The following is a 20,544-nucleotide window of genomic DNA, read 5'->3' as shown; positions in this document are numbered from 1 at the left end:
TCCTTACTGCTTCTATTCTGTTTTCATTGATGTGGGAACTGTGAATTTTGGCTATGACATTCCTAGGACTTTTCCTTTGAGGCTTTCTTTCAGAAAGTGATGAGTGGATTCTTTTTACTTTTACTCTGCCCCTAGTTCTGATAGATCTTGGCAGTTTTGTTTTATGATTATTAAAAAATTGTTTTTAGGTAGTCTAAAGATTCTTAAATTTAAATTCTTTAATAATTTTTAAAGTTAAGTTCTTAATATCTTTCTTTGGTCTGTTTTCTAGGTCATTTTTAACAGTAGATATTTTAGATGTTCTATTTTCCAGTCTTTTGATAATGAATTCCACTAAACTGATTTTCTTAAAGTCAGTGCTCTTGTTTCTAGACACATAAAATATGTGTTTTATATTACTTTAAAAGTAATTTTAAAGTATTTAAAAGTATTTGTTGAATTGCAATGTGAAGATGTATTAAAAGAAGCATAATGTCCAATATGAGAAAGATGATATTCTTGTTAACGTAGGCCTTGGACAGTCAAGAGAGATCAAGGACAATAATGAGACTAAAGAAAATGGCACATAAGGATATTTTAAAGAAAGGACATTTATGTTGGAGAAAAGAATTGGTCAAGGATATGTAATATGTACCTTCAAATATTTGAAGGACTGACATGTGACAAGTTATTCTGCTTGGCTCCAATGGGCAGAGCTCAGATAAATAGGAACAAGTTTCAATATTTATGGCCTATACATTGTAGTCAGCAGTCAAATAAACATTAATTGCCTATTGTGTGCCAGGCACTCTGCTAAACGCTGAGGATAGAAATAAGGGGGAGAGGAGGACACAGACATTCCTTGTCCTCATGGGGGAAGGTAGCACACAAGAGAAAGCTGAAGGGTGGGGGGGAAATGTACCTGATGTCAGGGCTTGATGGAGAAGACCTCCAGAAATACACCGGGTAAGAAATGAGATATTTTGATCAGAGATCGCTCCTTAAATTGAGTTGATCAGCCCTATCTTCCAATCAGCAGGACAGAAGGTAAAATAACAAGACTTGTAGAATGGTGAGGTTTTTCACAATAAGCTTCCTGGGGCACAGTAGAGATGTCAGAGAAATCCCAAAGGCATCCAGAAGGGAAATGAGAATATGTAAGCAATAATAGTGAAATTAGTAAGCACTTATTAAATGCCTACTCTACCAGAGAGGTAGCTGGGGGGCACAGCGGGCAAAGTGCTGGGTGTGAAACCTGGAAGACTTGTCTTCATGAGTTCAGTGTGGCCTGGGACACTTAGTGTCGTGTGACCCTGGACTAGTCACTTCACCCTGTTTACCTCAGTTTCCTTATCTGTACAATGAGTGGAGAAGAAAAGGACAACCTACTCCAGTATCTTTGCCGAGAAAGCCCAAATGGGACCACAACAAGTTGGACACAACTGAAGTGACTGAACAGCAACAAACATGCCAGACGCTGCTAAGCACTGGCGATAAAAATATGATAAAGTCCCTACCCTCAAGGGACTTAAAATCTAATGGAGAATAACTATACAAAAGGAAACTGAAAGGTGGGAGTGGGGCACAGCATCTGGCGTATTAAATAAGTGGTGGATATTAAAAGAAGTATCTTCAAATATATGAAGGGCTGCCATGATAAAGAAGACTAGAACCAATGGATAAAAGTTAATACTTGCAGACAGCAAGGTGGCAAAATCAATGGAGCAATGGGCCTGGAGTCAGAAATCCTTGAATTCAAATGCAGGATCAGACACTTAATAGCTATGTGATTCTGGGCAGTTTCCTCATCTGTAAAATGGGGATAATAATAGCACCTACCAGGTAGGATTGTTGTGAGGATAAACATAATTGCAAAGCATCTTTGCAAATCTAGTTTTCAAAATTATCAAATATTATCATAAATAGATAAATCAAACCTCCCTGCCTGGAAGGTGGTTGGTAGTGTTTTATTATTATGGCCAAACCTACAACAATCCATTACCGACCAGACTTAAAATGCCGTTTTTTTTTCCAGTTTATTTTACAGATGAGGAAACTGAAACAAACAGGGTTAAGTGACTTGCCCAGGGTCATACAGCTATTGAGTATCAGGCTGGAATTGAATTCAGGTTTTCCTGACTCAGCCCAGCACACTATCCATTGCACCACCCAAATGCCCTATAATTAGCACATACTGATTTAATTGATTGATATAAATTTGGACAAGTATGAGGAAGATGAATGGAAAGTATGGCATGGGTATAGAATGCTCATTAGACTGGATAACTCTTATCTCTCTTCCAATATTTTATTGAGCTGTAAATGATACTATCTATATCCTGATACTCAAGCCAGACTAATACATAGTTTAAACAGCAAAATGTTACTTTGGCCTTCAGCAAATAAAATTTTTGGATTATAGTCTCTCCACCAAGATTCAGGTTGATCATCAAAAAATAATCTTCATTTTCCATCAGTATGTCCCCAGAAGGACTAAAAACATTTAAAAATTCCTCTGGCTTTTCAGGGTACTATCAGGTCATTCCACCTTTCTCTACACTGATGATGTCCCTAATGTGGAAATATGTAGTCTAAAGCCTCAATTGCATTACAAAATCTTTTAAAATATGACAATATCATAGTCTAAAATTCTTAAATTCACTTCAATTGAGTACCTAATCAATCTTCAATAAAAGACATTCACTTTCAGGGAGATATTTGATTCTCTGAAACTCAGAAGTGGTGTTATTCATGGGAATTTATTCTTATTTCATTCAATTGAGAGAGGTATGTGTGTGTATGTGTATATATGTGTATATATATATATAATAGCTTTTTATTTTTCAAAAAACATGCAAAGATAATTTTCAACATTACCCCTACAAAACTTTGTGCTCCAAATTTTTCTTCCTCCTTCCTCATCTTTCCCCCTTCTTTAGATAGCAAACATTTCAATATAGGTTAACATATGCAATTCTAAAAATATTTCTACATTTATCATATTGCACAAGACATCAATCAAAAAGGGAAAAAAATGAGAAAGAAAAAACAAGCAAGCAAGCAAACAACAACAAAGGTGAAAATATTCTGTTATGATCCACGCTCAGTCCCAATAGACCTCTCTCTGGGTGCAGATGGCTCTCTCCATCACAAGTCTATTGGAGTTGGCCTGAATCACCTTATTGTTGAAAAGACTCAAGCCCCTCACAGTTGATCCTCACATAATCTTGTTGCTGTGTACAATATTCTTTTCATTCTCACTTCATTTAGCATCGGTTCATGCAAGTCTCAAGGCATTTCCAAAATCACCCTGCTGATCATTTCTTATAGAACAATAATATTCCATAACATTCATATATCATAACTTACTCAGCCATTCTCCAATTGATGGGCATCCAATAAGTTTCCAGTTCCTTGCCACTACAAAAAGAGCTGCTACAAATATTTTTGCACAGGTGGGTCCTTTTCCCTTTTTTAGAATCTCTTTGGGATACAGACCCAGTAGAGACTCTGCTGGATCAAAGGGTATGCATAGTTTGATAGCCTTTTGAGCAAAATTCCAAATTGCCCCTCAGAATATTTAGATCGGTTCACAGTTCCACCAACAATGTAGTAGTGTCCCAGTTTTCCCACATCCCCTCCACCATTCATCATTATTTTTTCCTGCATCTTAGCCAATCTGAGAAGTGTGAACTGGTAAGATACTGCTTTTGTAGTAATACTCTAGCCCCTTTTTTTCATTTGAAGGAAGTTATATCTACCTCTTGAACTTCTCTGAAAGTCACTGAAGTGGTTTTCTCTAATGCTTTTGGAAATGATGCATCCACTGTTAAATGTTACTGAATAGTGTCCTAGTTCCATTTCCAGTTAATATCAATTAGCTTTAACAAATATTTTGGTTTTTTGTTTTTGTTTTTCTACTTCAAAGATATATCAAGAGCAGAAATATTACAATTTCTTACCAACACCTAGGGGACACATTTTCCCCTAGACCATCTCAGTCCCTGGAGAAAATTGGATCAGAGTTAACTCATTTTGTAAATAGTATTTGTTCCATTGTGTTCATATCCAAATTTAATATAGCAAATAGATGAGTCTGTATCTCTGCAACCACTGAGTTGGGTCCTGAAGATTTTTCCTTGGAACATCGCTGGCTCCAACTTCATTCAGAAGCATTTATGTAAGAGCAAAGGCAGTGAATGGTGGGAGTGATCCAAGGCTGAAGCTGGTCAAGAAGTAATTAGTTAAACTATAAGGAGGCTAGGGACTCAAAAAGGGAGAAAAGTATAGACTTGAGTTGGTTTACTAAAGGGTTAATATGGAATTGAATGATAGGGCGGAGGAACTGGTGTAGGAGGTAATTTAGGGACCAGTGGATATATATATATATATAGGTCATGTACTGATGAAAAGCAGAGTTTTGTAAAGCAAGGAAGAGAGGGAGAGGAGAAAAAAGAGGTGAGAAGCCAGGAGATTGGGGATAAGGGGAACCCATGTTCAAGGTGGTACATTGGTGGGTGATGGCAAGATCAAGAGTTTGAGCATTTTTGTGTGTGACTGACATGAAGTGGAAGAGTAGTTCATGGGAAACGAGTAGGTTAAGGGACTGAGGAGAGAGGTTACATTCCTCACATTGGTTATTAACTTTTTTTTTTTAATCTCTTCAAGTCCATTATAATACCTGTTCACTTTTTTCTGCCAGTGGATGTCTTCATCTCACACTTTATTGAGAAAATTGCTGTCAATTACCATGTGCTCCCTTATCTCACCATCCCATCTCAAACTGCCATTAAATTTTCCCTAAATTCTCTCCTTTCCCAACCTCTAAGAAAGAGGTTTCTAAATAACCTTTCTTTTTGACATTGTCAGCCCTTCTCTTGAGCTCTTGATATCATGCACCCATTCCTCTTCTTGGAGATATCTGCCTCAAACACATTTTGCTTCTATGTTTCTTTGTCTCTATTTCTGTCTCTTTGTCTCTGTTGCATTTTCTATCTTTGTGTCTGTTGTTCTCTCTCACTTTAAATATCTTTTTATCAATTGGTTTTTTTCCTTATAGCCTTGAAATGTACCCATTTCTCCCCATCCTAAAAAAAAAAGAAAAGAAATAGAAGGTAAAAGACTTATTTATTCCTGTCATCTTTTAAACTTTTATTAAATAGCACTTTTTGTTTTCATAACCAAACTTAAAGGAACAACTTGTCTATACTCACATCCACTTCTTCAACTTCAGTTTTCCCATTCCTTTCTCAATCCCTTGCAGTCTGGCTTCCAATCTCTTGAAACTAGGTTTCATACTCTTGGCTATCAGCTTAGACATTTCCACTTGTATGTTCCATAGGCATCTGAAACTCATTATATCTCAAATTGAATTCATTATCTTCTCCTTTGAATCCATACCTCCTTACATTTCACTATTTCTGTTGAAGGTATCTTCCTCCTCCTGATCCTCAACCTCTCTTTGGTCACCTCTACTCTCGTCACCAAGAGAGTCATACCCTTACTTGTGGGTCCTCTGTCCAAAGGAGTATTAATTTTGATCATTTATACTTGAAATATCTTGGGATTTGGGGACTAGATGTTTTTCTTCCCTACTGATTTAGTTTATATTTTTTATTAATGGAACAATCAACTCTTGTCTCATTTGGGTTTTAGGGGTTTTTTTTAATATAGTTCTGAATTTTGATAAAGCCCATTGAGATACAAACGGAGCCACTTTATGCCTTTAAATCCATATTCTGGCTCTCATTTATTGTCCAATAATATGGCCTAGCCCAAGCCTCATTTGTTCATTGATTGGTTTTTGATGGCTCAGAGTGACTAAATAGCAATTGTTTCCGTTCTGGGCAGAATCTGGGTCTTCCCTCACATTTATTCTTTTGAGAAGGCAAGCTAGGTCATCTTTGCATCAATTCTTCCCTAGCCTTTAAGCACTGAATAAATGTTGCCTCAGACAAACTAGAACCTGGGAAAGGTGTTCACTTAAAAAGGCCAAAGTCTTCCACTACTCCCAGGACAATCACCAGTTGTCTTGATCTGTGTCTTGCCACTGGATTCAGATGACTCTGGAGGAGAGAATGAAGGTGATGACTTTGTACAGCTCTACTACAAATCCAATTCACTTACAAATCAAGACATCACCCTCCCAATATCATTGGTCCTCTTTGAGAACAAAGGGCAAACAACATCCTTTCCATACTCTCAGAATCATCATGGGCTCTTCTCCATCACCTTTCAAATTTTATAATTTGTGCCTCTACAACATTCCCTACCTCCATCCCCTGCCTTCATCCACATACCACCCAACATGGTCCCAGCCCTCATCACTTCTTGTCTAGACTCGAAATAGCTTCTAGATGGGCCTCCAAATTTCCATCTTGCACTCTCTACTTCACAACTGACAAGTAACATACCTCAAACACAAGTCTGACTATAACCTTCAAAAATCTTTAGCAGCTTATTACTTCTAGGATAAAATCAAACCTTCTTACCTTGACATTTAAAGTTCTCCACAATATAGCTCCCACCTACTTTTCCAAATATTTATTTGTTTGAGTTCATTATTCAGATTTTACTGAACTTCACAGGAGAACTGAACTTCACATAAGCTGGCCAACACTAAAATCAGCAGGTGCTTTTTATTTGTTTTGTGTAAGGGAAGGTCATGTGATTTAACTGGAGATACCCAAGGGAAGGTAGGTACAACAAGGAATAGGTACTGAGACAATAACTACCTCAAAACTGGGGCAACAGCTGATACCTCTGAAACTAAGACAGTCCACTCAACAGTCCTCAACATGGGGCCCAGAACTGAGAGTCTGAAACTAGAGCAGCCTACTGACCTCCTCTTCTTCCTCACAGCCAGGAGGAGAATGGTTTGGATGACCTTGGTAGTTGGACTTGGACCTGAATGATTTCTTGCCTGGTTCTTTGTACACTATACAAACTCCTGTTTTTGAAAACAAAGCAACAAAAAAAGAATTCCATTTTGAAAAGAATACGGACACTGAACCTGACAACCTAAGAGCTAATAATGATACTTCCTAAAAGCAACTGGGAAGAGCAAGAAAAATATAAATCCAGAACTATCTCCAGGGAGTCTTAAGTGCAAGAATCTTCAATAATAATAGGAGAATAACCTATAATGTTGTTACCAGAGGCAGTTCCTAGGACTTGGCTTAGGGTTACACTAAATTTTCATTGAGACTTGTCTCAATAGACAATTGAGAGGTCTAAGTACTTCATGCAAAAGGATAGTTCAGGATCAGGGTAGCCCTGATATTCTACAAGGAGGGATAGGATCTAACACAAGTGCATCTGACTGGTTTCTTATCCCTGAGCTTACAACCAAGAAGTTGTCAATTAGCTATGTAATGGAGAATTTCTAGACTAGAATATTATAGACATACACCATACAAATATTGGAAGTTTCAGAAAAGAAGCAGGGCAAGAAGTAGTAATTAGTAGATAGAAAGAGGAGATTTTGTCAGGGCATAGTTTTTGTTGAATATATTTTTTAAAAAACTAGAAAAAATAAAGAGGTTTTTCTGTATTTCAACATTTCTTTCATTTATTCTGTTACAGCCACACAGACATATAAGATATTCTCCAAACTAAGCATCCTCTCTTCTCTGTTCTTTTGCAAAGACAGTACTCCATATCTAGAATGTAATCCCTCCTTACCTCTGCCTTTTTAAAGAGTGAAATCCTGTATAATAAAGTTTCTTAAACTGTGAGTCTCATATACATGGGGTCACTAACTGAATCTGGAAGTCACAAAAAATTTTGCTACAGTAAAAGGTATCAAATATTCCACTAAGATTTAATTCTTCATGTATAAAAATAAAGCACATCCATCTCATTAGGATGCAAACTTGTTTTTATCTTTAATAAATGGTAATATATATATATAAAGATATATATACATATATATGTACCAAAGAATTTTTTTAAAATGAATTTCCTTATGATTTATTATCAGTAAATATATGGTTTGAATACCTATTTACATACCTATATACCTGGGGTCATGTAAAGATTTCTTGGGTGAGAAGGGGTTGTTAATGGAAAAATTTAAGAAGCCCTGCTGTATAGATAAATAGTAATGTTATGAATGGGATTAATAGCCCTTTTTTTTCTTTTATTCAGTTTTATTTATTTTTAATTTATGAAATAAAACAAGTTATTTTCATAACACAGTAGAATAAAAAAGGATTGCCCATATGATTATAAATCTATTGTGTACAACTTGCTTTTCCTTTTAGAAATATAATATTTTGTTTTCCTTTCTCTTCCTTTTCTGCCCTAGAAATGGCTACTATCAGACATAAAAAATATGTATATGTATGTATATATGCATATATGTTTATATAGATTTGTTATAGATAGGTATGTGTATATGTAAATCATTTTATACATACTTCTATTTATCAGTTCTTTCTTTGGTTACAGATATGTCTCTCAGTTAATTTGGGTATTTCTAGAAGTCAAAATGACTTAGTTGCTCAAAGTTGTTCTTTAAAGAATATTGCTGTTCCTATATATAATTTTCTTTTGCTCCTGTTCATTTCACTCTTCATTATTTTGTGCAAATCTTTCCATGTTTTTTTTAAGTTCATTGAATTCATCATTTCTTATAGCACAATAATATTTCATCATACTTTTTAATCTCTAGTTTTGTCAAGACTTAACTCAAGTGCCACTTTCCAGAGGAAACCTTTTTTGAATCATTAAGATTCATTCCTTCAAATTATACTTCTTTATCTGCCTACATTATAGTGTTGAAGGAGGCTGCATGAACCATCTAGGGCAGTCCTTTCAGTTTACAGTTAAAGAAATCACTTTAAGGAAAGTGATTAAGAGGACTTACCCAAAGTCACACAGATAGTAAGAGGCAGACTAATTTGAAGTCACTTGGTATATTGCTTTGAATGCAGGACTTCCAACATCTATTGTATCATATTTCCTACCATTGATATCCTCCCACCAGAGACCTTTAAACAAAGGCTTTTTTATTTAGTATCAGAATTTAGTATTAGTAAATGTATTAGTCATATTAAAAAGTGAGGATTTTTTTTTTCAGACAAGAGATAGGTTTACTATCTCTGAGGTCCTTTCCAATTCCGAAAGCCTGTGATAAAAGTTAAAATTTCATATAAATATAAATATATATATACATATATATATATGTATATGTATGTATGTATGTGTGTATTTAAAGAGGATAGTGTAGATGATAAACTTAATTTCAGGGCACAGACTGCACTATTCCCTAGCCCCTCATTTATATAACCTTCCAGAGAACTATGGTAAGTAGGATCAGTGAATCGCTAAACATTTATAAAGCACCTACTGTGTGCCAGGAACTACACTAAGTGCTAGGGATACACAAAGAGGCAAATGACAATCCCCGCCCTCAAGAACATTATAATCTAATTGTGGAGAACTGGCTAGATTGGAATTTATCACTCTAAAGAAATTGCCTTATTCTAGGAAGTAGTGTTTGATCCCTTGTTGCTGTATAGGGGTTTTCAATCACATCCAATTCTTTGTGACTCTATTTGGGGTTCTCTTGGCAGAGACACAGGAGCGGTTTTGCCATTTCCTTCTCCAGTTCATTTTACAGATGAGGAAACTGAGGCAAAGAGGGTTAAGTAACTTGCCCAGGGTCACCCTGCTAGTGTCAGAGGCTGGATTTGAACTCAGGAAGATGAATCTTTCTGACTGAACACAGCTCCTCTCCTCTGCACCACTAACTGCCAAAGAGTTTGATCTAGTCAGTCTTAGCAGTAAATAAACATTTGTTAGTCACCTACTATGTCAGGAACTATACACTGGGGATTCATGGAAAGACAAAAGACATTTCAAGGTGCTCACAATCTAATGAGTCAGAAAAGATGGACAAATTGGTGGGGCTAGACCTTACAAACAAACCCAGAACTGGGATTTGGGGGGGCTCTAAGAATCAAAGGGAAGAGACCTATGCTGATCCTAAATGGAGGGCCATAGCTCCAGCTAAAAGAGCACTCCCTCCAACTAGAGAGAATGGGGAGCAACCAGCCAAACCAGCTAAAGGTGGGAAAGGGCATCAGCAGCCCATCAAAGAGCAAGCCAAGGAATCCAGCCAAACCACCTATCAGGTAGAGTTTTGTGCTCATTGATGTTCTAGCCTAGTTAAGCAAGGGAGTAAATTCATCCATCACAGATATCAGGAATTTCTACAAAGAGGCAGGACATCAGGAGTGTAGTTCCAGAGTTAAAAATTGCCTTTGACACATGTGCTTACTATCATACTTTAAACCTTGCTGAGTCTACGGGCTAATTAATGCTAGTTGGGGCTCATTAACCAGTGTTAGAATGGAAGCCATCCACAGTAGTAGCCACCCCATTGGAGATCTAACCTACCAATGAAAGTACAAATTGGATAAATGGGGAAAGAGAAGCAAGATATTATGTACTTATATGCACATTTGTGATTTTTCTTAAGTTTTTGTTTTTAAAAAAATAAAAATGTTATATTTCTCAATAGTATATTAACATCTGATAGCAAATTTTTGTCTTTTTATCTTGTAGGCTGTCATGTACACAGGAAGTGTTCATTAATATTTATTGAATTGAATAGAGCAATCTTCTGAGATTGCCTATCTTGATCCAGATGTTCTATCCGAACTTATAAAAAAACTCAAGGTCATTCAGATATATAATCAGTAATGATTGTACTGGTTCCTATTCTTCTCATAATCTGATTTCCAAATTCAGGATATCTCAGGCCCAAGAACCAGATGGTGACCTCATCCCTTGAACCAAATTCCTAAAATCTGCAAGAAACACATCTGACACCAGAATCATATGCTCTAAAGACTGTCCAAGACTTCAAAACTCCTTGGACCAGTGACCCTCAAACAAGAATAGGGATGCCCAAGAGGAGATCCAAGTAACTTAATAATGAAAATCCCCCTTCCTTCTCATTCCACCTCTATGCTCCTCATATCAGAAACGGATTCTTCCTGCTGGCATATCAAGTCTTGATTAGATGTCTTCATAGAGGATACCCGAACCCAAATGCTTCCTCAGTGACATGTTTGCTACCCCCTGATCATTGTGGACCCCATAAAACATTACACCCATTCACTTGATATTTGATTAGTGGTCATCATTTTCCCCAGAGAAAGGAGAGGAAGTAAGTATATATAAATGTCCAGATTGGCTAATGAATGCTTAAGTATATCTCTAAAAACCAAAATAATTCTGCCAATCCCTATATTTATCCTTATCTGACTTAGGAATGGCATACTAAAAGAAATCTGAGGTCCATCTTTTGCATTACTTTGTATATGTGTCTTCCCTCACAGAATATAAGCTTCTTGAGGACAGAAATTGTCTTGTTTTTGTCTTTGAATTTTCAGCATCTAGCATCTAAAAGTGCCAATAAAAGTTCATTGAGTGATTGTTTGGAGTCTACTCCTTCTATAGTGGTACATTTGTTAAAGGCTCTGGCCTTCCTTTGACTACCTCAAAATAAAAACACCCTTATCCCACCCTCCACAAGCTACTGAAAATTGTCTTGTACCTAGAATTTTGGCTATATGTGAAGCTTTATTTCCTAGATCCAAAGTCAGATTGGAAATCAAAGATAGCAATGCAATTAAGGCATATGTGTTCTCCTATCCTGTTATGTGAATGAATGTTCCCTAATGTTTAGGAAAGTACTAATAAACCTCATGATTAGATGAGAACTGGGTATGTCTGTGCTTATGTTGCTCGAGATTCACGATCAGACTATTGTAATATCAACTCATATTTCTCATTGTGTTTACTGATTTGCATACAATTCCAACACCAAAAGTCCTCATGCAGAGCTTGGGACTTGTAATTGGAACTGATTTTTCATAGAAAAGGTTAGACCAAATGATCTCCAAGTTTTCTTCCAGTTCTGGGATTGCATAATTTTGTGATTTTTTAGAGTGAAATATTGAATTATTTTAATAAGGACTAGGACAAAAGAACCTTTATGGATGTCCAATGAGGCCTTAGGCCTAGATTTAATCATGACAAACTTCATTTTATACCTTTCTTTTAGTGGTTTTGGAAAACAAGAAAGTCCTTTGCACTCATTTGATAAATAACAGATCTCAGCTTAAATAAGCTCTTTATTCATACTGCATTAAGAAATCTGATTTGATTCAACCATTAAAACACATACAAAGTCAAAGCCAAATTTAAAGAAGTTCATACATCATCCCATTTCCCATTAACTTTCCAATCTGATTCTGTGCACACAATGCTTTTGGAAAGACCGGCTTATGCTTGATTCCGTCTTTTATATTGGCAATTGCCTACCAGAAAGTCCCAGAACATGCTTTGAGTTTCCTGCCCACAGATTTGTTTCTGGTGCTTTTGGTTTTTTTGTTTCTAGTGTTTTTGTTTTTTTTTTTTTTTAAATTCGGAGCTTTAACACTTTTGGTATTCTATTAAAACAGTGGCTGAGAAGGTAAGGAGACTTTTCATACTAAGAAACAAATTACTGTCAGTCCACAATGTCAAACAAGAAGATATTTTTCTTTTCCTTTTACTCACATATGCACAGAAAAGTCAGTAGGATCTGAGCTCCCATTAATATCTCACCAAGTTTGAATTCTGCAAACTACAAAAATCAGTAGTGATGGTTAGAATCTGGAACAGCCCATCTATTTTACCTAGACTGAGATGGTTTCTTCTTAAAGAGGCAAGGAGGACGTCCATAGAATTTAATTAGTCTGTGGGAGTAAGACCTGAATCATTGGCATAGTGTCCTGGTGGCCTGGGGCATAAAAAGCCCAGCTTGAAGGAAGTTGGCATTTTTTCAGGTTTGGTGGAAATATCTTTATCTTGCTTAATGGTTTTTTGGGGGGGTTTTGATGTAGAGGAAAAGGGGTGTGTGTGTATGTGTGTGTGAGTGTGTGTGTTATGAAGTGGGAGGTGTCTCATACACTTGAATAAATATTATATTTGTATTGATCCATTATATATTGAATAAATCTTTTTGAAGTTCTTTTAAAAAAATTTGTGTGTGTGTCCATTGCATTCTATTTCTGATCCTAAATCAGCAGAATAAGCTGTTATGATTGAGATTTTAACAAAAGAGTAAACTGAGGAATATCTCCAAGTAAGATAACATTTAATAGCGAGGGGCCAACAAATGTGTCTATGGCTTGACTCCATTAATGTTAAAGACCCCAAGCAGGAAGACAGTTCCCTTTATATAGGTTTTGGGAATAGCGTAGGGTGGAGACATCATGGAATTAAGGGCACCATGATTCTTTACAGAGATGAGGCACAGCATGATTGGTAGAAAGTTTGGCAATAGGGACTTTCATCGACCCCCTTCTTTTATCTCAAGATTGAGAGGTACCCATTGTCTGAGTGCTGGTACGAGATAGTGGCCCAGACTTTTGGACAGCAAACTGGGCTTTTTTTTAGATTTTTTTATGTAGAGTTATACATCCATACATACATATACACAGTCCCTGCTTTCCCCCCCCCCCCCAATCATTCCTGTCCTTGCTGACTATTTAAATTCCACTTCATAACTTAACTTGTTCCACTTTAACCTCCTTCCACCCAAGGATCACTTCCTTGTCTTCTTCCCTCACCATTTGCTTCCCTATTAACTCATCCCTCTCCCCTTATTACTTTATAGATTCTGGAGGGTACTATACCCTTCATGGTATATATGTAGTACTGCTTATTGAACCGATTCCCAATGTGAGTTTTCACAATGATGAGCCCTCCTCTTTCCCTCTAATGCCTCTATAACTGTTCTTCCTCTGCACCTCATTTGTATAATTGGGAGAAACTATTTTTACCTTAACTCTGTTCTTTTAGGCTACCCTATTGTTGATGTGAATCTTAAACACAGAGTATACATTTCCTTTGTTTAAAAAAAACAAACAATTTGTCCATGTTTAAACAGTTTGTCTATATTGAGTTCCTTATAATTGATCTTTGATACTGGCTCTTGTATGCTACATTTTCTGTTAAATTCAGGTTTGGTTGATAGAAAGTCCTGAAAATCTGAAAATTTATTGAATATCCATTTTTTTCTCATTCAAAATTATAATTTTGCTAGACATGATATTTTTGGCCACAATTCTAATTCTTATACCAGACATTCTTGAAGGGTGACTTGGTGACATAAAGATAGGAGACTCAACTTCATTTCTGTTCAATACATTTTCCAAAATTAGCAAAATTCCTTCAGGCAAGAATAGATGGATTTTTAAACAACCTTTTGCAGGTCAGTTAAATTTTGAACTAAGTTCAGAGATAAAGAACACCTTCTCAAAACCAAGTGTTAGTGAAAGTCATCCAGTATTTGTTTTCAAGTTCCATTTATCTCTTTGATTAATAAAATGAGCCTCTAGACAAATCATGGAGTAAACATGACATCATGATCGAATGAAGTGAATAGTGAATAATGAGAGGATTCACAGAATTCTGGTGAAACAATTTCCTATAAATTCTATGCAGAGAAAGAAAATAAATCACACGCTATTTTCCAGGAAGCATAAGTTCTCTCATGGCTGGGGGGATAGGGGAAGGCAAAGACCCAACTCAGGAATTATGAGAAGAGCTAGGTTCAAGTCCTGGCTCTGCCTCTAAATAGCTCTATAACTTTGAGCTAGTTATTTTTTGTTTTTGTTTTTTTTTTAAATGAGCCTCAGTTTCCTCATCTATAAAAATAGGAGAACTGGACTTACAAGGTTCCATTCCAGCATTCTATTGCTCTAACTGTTCTAACAGGATTAAGTTGGAGAATAAGGGAATAAAAAAAGCCATAAACAATTTATCCATTAAGTTCCTTGAAATTGATCATTATATTGGCTCTTATATGTCAAATTTTCTTTTAAGTTCAGGTTTGACTGATAGAAAATTCTGAAAATTTTTAAGTTCATTGATGTCCATTTTTTCTCATTCAATATTATAAATAATTTTGCTGGATAGGATAGTTTTGGCTGCAAATCTAGTTCTTTTGATTGCCAGCAGTTATGATTCCAGGAAGGTCTTTTATTGTGGCTGCTAAGTCCTGTACAATTTTGATTGTAGTTCCAGTATATTTTAATTATTTTTTTTCTTGTTTCTTGTGAAATGTTCTCTTTTGCCTGAGGGTTTTGAAATTTGGCAGTAATATTCCTATGTGTTTTTCACAAAGGATCTCTTTAAGGCGATCTGGAGATTTTTTTCTATTTTTACTTTCCCTTCATGTTCTATTATTCCAGGACAATTTTCTTGGATTATTTCTTCCGTTATTGTGTCAAAGTCCTTTTTTTGGGACCAACTTTCAGGCAAATTCTTATATTTTCTCTTCTTGATCTGTTCTCCAAATCTGTCATTTTTCTTATAAGATGTTTCACATTCTGTTCTGTTTTCATTCTTTATATTGTTTTATTATTTCTTCATCTCTCATAGCTTCTCTGGCTTTCTTTTGCTCAATTCTAATTTTCAAAGAGTAAGACTAGAGAGAGGAGACTATCTCCTACTTTAATTGTTTAACTTATTTTCCCATAATCTTCTTGTTTTTCTTCTGTGGTTTTTATTTATTTATTTTTTTTATTTTTTTAGTTTCTCGTCAATGTCTCTAATTTTTTTTTAATTTTTTTTTAGTTTTTCCATGAATTCTTTCAGGGCAGGGAGCCATTTCACATTACTAAAGTGTCCTCCTTTAAAGATGAACCCTAGTCTTTCCTGTTCCCATAGTATATTTCTATGGTGAGTTTCTTTCTTCCTTTCTTAATTTTTTTTTTTTTTTTGCCATTCATATTTTAATACATTTCTAATCATGGGATGGGGGGAATGGTGCCTCAAGCTTCATTTCAGATCTCCCCTATGACCTGGAACCCCAAACCAAGAGCTCCACCCACCAGCCAGTGCCCACAGCCGAGGTTCACTCAGTCTTCCCAAACTCAAACCCCAACTGGACAAACAATCCTAGAGGTGAAAGTTTCTGTGGTTCCTGCTGAGGCTCCAACCACAACCAGCTAATCCAAGGGTTCCCACTGGATGTTTCTGCAGAGATGTTTGTACTTCACATGGGTTAATCTCCAGCCCAGAGTCTCTCCTTGGATCTTCTCTGATCTTGCTGTGCCACAGTTCTCCCAGTCTCCCTAATTGTTACTCCCTATTTAGTTACTCTGCCTCAGGTTATAACCCTCTTTTGTTAGGATAAAGGTCTTATATCTTAGACCTTAGGCTATAACCATTCCCTCTTAATGTTTGATGGGATAAAAGTCTTTATCCATTTTAGACATCAGTAGAATATCAGAAGCCTCTCTGGTACCTCCCTCTATTATGTCATCCCTGGTACTTCCCCCATTATGTCACCGTTTTTTGTTACCCTATAAAAGAACCTTGTATCCGACATTCACTGCTGGATTCTTGGAGAATAATCTCATTCAGACCTAGCACCAAACCATGGATGCGTTTGGTCCCAGTAAATCTCTCCCCTTCAAATAAATTATTAAATGTTCTCTTATCTCTATTCTGCCTCAGTTTCTCCGGCATGTTATATCAGGACTCCAACTGTGGCCCAAGTCTTCTTGATTTTTTGCCAGTATATGTTTACCCTGAGGTGGTATTTGTTCTATTTGTGGAGAAATAGGGAGAACTTGAAATTTACCAACCTACTCTGTTATCTTCCCAGAATCCTATCTCTCGCCCCCCTCAAATGTGGAACTAACAGGAAGTTTGAATTAATGATGAGGTCAGAAGCAAGATGAAAGGAAATAAAGGCATCAAATGTATTTTCAAGTTTAGCTGCAAAAAGGAGGAAAGAAATGGTATAATTACTAATTAGGAATGGATCAAATGAAGATTTTTTGAGGTTGGGAGAGAGCAGGGAAGCAGCTACTAGATGGAAATGATGAGGTTCGGATCCCCTCGATTCTCGATTCAGGGAACCAAGTGATGAGATTCGGTGCAGGGCAGAAAGTTGTGGGAACCCCTTCTGGTCCAAGCAGGTCCTTTGTAAAAGACCCAAAAAGTTAGACTGGCAAAAAAAGATGTTTATTGGCCCTGGGAAGTCAGCTTTTGCTAGGACGTTGACTCCCTCAGTGGCAAGGGCCCAACAGAGAAGTAAAGGTCTAGCAGAGAAATCCTGGCAGAGAGATAAAGAGGGGTTAACGCTGAGAAAAGGGTATCTTCTCAGCGGGCAGGGGGTCCTCGCAGGCAGCTATGCCAAGGAGAGAGGGGGGGGGGGGTTCCTTGACAAGGCATGTTACTGCTTTGGGCCTCTGAAAAGAAATGAGTGAAGAGAAACTTATTTTATCTTGGCTGGGAGCTGGGGGCAGTTTGAGTTGAAATCAGACCTAGATCTTCGAATTGAATGAGATTACTGCCCCCAGGCCTAGGTTTCCAGTAGAATGGGAGCATTTACTTCCAGTGGTCCTGAGCCAATCTTCAGCTCAATAGGGGTCCATAGAAATCTAGATCTCCAGCTAAATGAGATTACTTAAATTTGAGCTAAATAGGGAGTGGTTCTGGACTCAACTAGTCCCACCAAGCTAACAGAATGAAACCACTTTATCTCGATGCCCTGAGGCAGGCCTCTCCCAAGAAAGTTTCTCCAGCCTTTACCTCAAAGGCAGGACAGTTTCAGGGTTCCCCTATCAGAAAGACTAAAGATAAATGAGGGAGTAGGGATAATAGTGAGTGAAATCTGCAGGAAAAAAAGGGATGTTATGGGATCATTTGTGTATGTAGAGGAATTGGCTTGGTCAAAAAGACTGGAGGGAAGAAGGAAATGGTAATGGAAAACATCTGAGTGATATAAGCTGAAAAGAAAGGGAGAAGCAGCAACTCTCAACAAATGGCTTCAATGTTTTAACAAAATATGAGGCAAAGTTCTCAGGTGAGAACTTTCAGGTGAGAGAGTGTGAGTTAAAGAGTCATGGTAAATTTGACAAGGATTAAAAAAATTGTGAATCAATTATCGAGGTATAAAATAATTGCCTTGCAGCAAAGAGGGCCCAGTTTTAATTGAGTAATACTTGTAATGGACCCAATCATCTTGGTTTCATCTTTCTTCAGCTTCCTTCAGCAGTATGTGAATAATAGTGAGGACAGAATGGTGGAAATAATCCAAGTCTGAGATGTGGCAGGGCAAGATTGATGATTGGATAAGAGGGCAAAGGCCTTGAGAAAAGAGGACAGTATAAATTGAATTAGTTTCCTCAGGGGTCTAGATGGGAGGAGAACAGGATGCTATCTTAGGGGAAAATGTGTGGAATGGAGAATTTGATGGTCAGTGTGAGGACAAAGAACAGAGTTTGGTTTTTGGAAGAAGATGAAAAGGTAGAATAATAACATTATGATCAGATTAAGGTATTTCAGAATTCCTGAACATGGGACACTTTGGGGAATTGAAAAGATCAAAAATATGATTATTACCATCTCTGTGATACAATGTCAAGTAAATAACTGGTAAACTTTACTTCCAACCCACCCTAAAAAAAGAGGCTTTATTATTAAATAATAATGTGTTCTACCTTCTAATTAGAATTTTTAAAAATTCAGAGATATTTTCATCATTTTCCACTCCTGTCCCCTATCCCAGTTTTAGAGTTGGATTTCCTTTTTAGTAGCAACATTTTCTTTATCTGTTAACTAGTATTATTTATGTTCAATCTGTTTTACAACTTAAATCTTACTATCAAAAAACAAAATCTGTTTTCTGTGATAAGATCAATTGTTCCTTAAGTAAAAATTATAATCAGATTTAAAATTGTTTGAATAGCTTGAATTTAATTTGATTCATATTATTAATATGAATAATGATTGGGCTAATTAGCAAACTGCATTGCTTATTGTACTGTAAAAATAAAATCATGCTTAACTGATGGTTGTAAAACAATTGGTCTTTTCAAACCATTATATAAATTATGCCATCTAGTAACAAGACAGGTTCTCTGAATCTAATGTAAATCTTTAAACCATTCTTCAGAATAACAATCACACATACATACACATATATACGTTTTGTTGTTATTCAGTCCTTCAGTCAGATTTGACTCTTCATGACCCTATGGACCATACAGTCTGTGGGGTTTTCTTGACAAAGATACTGGTTTGCCATTTTCTTCCCCAGTGGAATAAGACAAATTGAAGTTAAATGACTTGACCAGGTTCATAAAGCTAGTGTCTGAAGCTGGATTTTGATTCAGGTCTTCCTGAGGCCAGACATAGTGGTCTATCCACTGATCATCTATCTGCCTACAGATATAAGTGTGTGTATGCATGTGTGTTTACACACATGTACATAAACATATAAATGTGTGTATATGAGTGTATTTATTCATGCATATATGTATTATGTAGATATCACCTAAGGATTAAGATAGCTCAAAAGAAGAAACCAAAGTAAATACTAGAAATACTAGAAACAACTTGCAACTACTTAAAATGAGGTTTGAGAGAAATGATAAATGTTGCCACAGAATTATGAATCTTCCCTCTGCATTGCACGTTGCCTTCCTCCCCTTCCTTTTTTCTCTCCTTTCCCACCCAGCTCATTGACTCCTACATAGCTTGGGGACCCTTTGCATTAGGTTCCTCTTACCTCTAATGTACAGATTATTTTCATCATTCACAAAGTCTTTCAAACATCTATTTTGAAAGAGGATACTAGTTAAGAGGTTTGTTGACTTTCCCCCCTTCAATTTTAGTTCTCTCAGTAATTTAAATGGACTAATTCAAGTTACATCATTGTGAGAACATCGAGAACAGAAAGCTGGTTTATTTTATAGAAGGACCGAAAAAGACATATTCAGGCCTTGTTTGCACAGAAGAAATGATTGTGTTCCAAATAGAAACCAGGCAAGTTGTTTTCCTATAAATAGTCCTATTGCTCTTTTGAGTTGTGCTGCTGCTAAATTAACCTTGTGTTAACTACAGCCACAAAAACAGCTTTAGCAACTCACTTTTCTTGAGTGCTTTAAGGTTTCCAAACCAACTTCCTCACAATAGCAACAGCAACAACAACAACAAACCTGTAAGGGTTGTTCAAGGGGGACCTAATAAATATTGAATAATTGACTCTTCCTGGTATCCCAAATGTACTCATGATGCACTTTAAAGTTTATTCTATGGTATTAATAAAGTACTATGTATGTATAAAAATATTCATAGCAATTCTCATGGTAAAGAATTGGAAACCAATGGGTTGCCCATTAATTAAGGAATGATTGAATAAATTGTGGTATGTGATTACAATGGAATATTATTGTTCAATGGGAAATGATGAACAGGATGCTCTCAAGAAAAACCTGAAAAATCCTCCATGAACTCAAGTAAACTTCAAGTGAACTTCAAGTAAAGTGAAAAATACTGTGTATAAAGTAATCTCAATATTGTAGGATGATCAGCTGTGAATGACTTTGCTGTTCTAAGCAATACAGTGATCCATGAATATTCTGAAGGACTTATGATGTCAAATGTTATCTATACCTAGAGAAAGAACTGATTGTGTCTGAATACAGACTGAAGCACACTCTTTTTTATTAATTTATTTTTTGAGGATTTTTTTTAGGGGGG

General features: G+C 36.4%; 1 long non-coding RNA gene across 1 annotated transcript in view; it reads right to left on the bottom strand.

The window, feature by feature from the left end:
• Positions 1 to 20,544, bottom strand: part of LOC116420536 — a 31,501-nt gene that overhangs the window by 8,059 nt on the left and 2,898 nt on the right. Inside the window, exons 2-3 of the long non-coding RNA XR_004230885.1 lie at positions 6,822 to 6,928; positions 5,193 to 6,044 (exon numbers count right to left, since the gene is read on the bottom strand). This is a non-coding gene — a long non-coding RNA (uncharacterized LOC116420536). The remainder of the gene's footprint in view (positions 1 to 5,192; positions 6,045 to 6,821; positions 6,929 to 20,544) is intronic.

Source organism: Sarcophilus harrisii, chromosome 1, assembly GCF_902635505.1.
Source record: "Sarcophilus harrisii chromosome 1, mSarHar1.11, whole genome shotgun sequence".
Classification (NCBI taxonomy): Eukaryota; Metazoa; Chordata; class Mammalia; order Dasyuromorphia; family Dasyuridae; genus Sarcophilus; species Sarcophilus harrisii.
This window is presented reverse-complemented; position numbering and strand designations above follow the sequence as displayed.